We start from the raw sequence: 1,303 nt of genomic DNA, 5'->3' as shown, positions 1-1,303 counted from the left end.
CCCGGGGCAGTGCGGCGCTCGCACCACGTCCGTGTCACATGACGCCCCCCCCCCCCCCCCCCGCACACCACACCGCCTCTCCCAGGGTCACTGGGACTGAGGGGGTCCGCCTCCCGCACAAGCCACCGCCTCTCTCTCTCTCTCTCTCTCTTTCACACTCTGTCCCCTTCTCTCTGTCTTTCTGTCTCCCTCTTTCTCTCTGGCTCTCTCCCACTCCCTCGCTCTCTCTTTCTGTCTCTGTCCTTCTCTCTCTCTGTCCCTCTCTCTCTTCTTTCCGTCTCCCTTTCTTTCTCTCTTTTTGTCTCCCTCTCTCCCTCTTTCTCTTCCTCTCTCCTTCTTTCTCTTCGTCTCTCTCCCGCACTCCCTCGCTCTCTCCTTCTGTCTCTGTCCCTCTCTCTATCCCTCTTTCTCTCTTTTTCTGTCCCCCTCTCTCTCTCTCTCTCTTCCCCCTCGCACGAGTGAGGAAACAGAGCCGTCTCTCTCTCTCCTGCTCACAACAGACTCCTTTTATCTCCCATCAGAGGATCCTGAGGCCACCGCCGCTGTGTGTGTAGGGGGGGGGGGCGGCCGGGGGGGGGGGGGGGTGCACGTTGTGTGTGCGTGTGGACTGGGGGGGGGGGGGTAAGTAAAGGAGGGAGGAGGGGGGTAGAGGACACCAGAGCGCCCCCCCTCTCGGCCGGAAGCTGGGCTCTAGCGTCTCGGCGCGGAGGAGAACAGGCGCGGCCATTGTGGGCGTCGTTCAGAGCCTTCGTCTCCCTCGGAGATGAAAAATAACACCGGGGTGGGGGGGGTGGGGGGGGGGGGGGTGAGGGGGGGGGGGGGGGGGTGTGGGCACGGATGGATGGCTGGAGGAAAACTCCCGGCCAATCATCAGGAGGCGTTCTCTCCAGACGACATTCAGCCAATCAAAAAACTGAACAGAACTACAACACCGTTTGAGTTAAACTTTTTTTTTAATCGTAAAATTTATGACCAAAATTGCACTGTAAAAACAGCATTGATGCTGTGGAAAACTACAAACAATTTTTGTTTTAGCCGGTGCGGTTTCAATGCTTTCCTGCATACAGCAAGCAGAGGGCATCCAAGAGAGAGGTAACGGACCAGTGAATGCGGGAGAACTTTCCCTGGCAGAGGTCAGGGTATCCGTCCCGTCTACCCTTTCAACCTTGGTTTCCGGACGGGATTGACCACATACAGAGAGCCCCAGAGCACTCTGGACATCACTGCCCCCCTTGTCCCACCCTACCCCTAAAAACCACCCTGCCCCCTTCCCCAAAAATCAACACATGAATACAGCCTCCAG

The sequence above is a fragment of the Anguilla anguilla genome, chromosome 3 (assembly GCF_013347855.1).
Source record: "Anguilla anguilla isolate fAngAng1 chromosome 3, fAngAng1.pri, whole genome shotgun sequence".
NCBI lineage: Eukaryota > Metazoa > Chordata > Actinopteri > Anguilliformes > Anguillidae > Anguilla > Anguilla anguilla.
The sequence above is the reverse complement of the archived record's forward strand: the minus strand, read 5'-3'. Positions refer to the sequence as shown.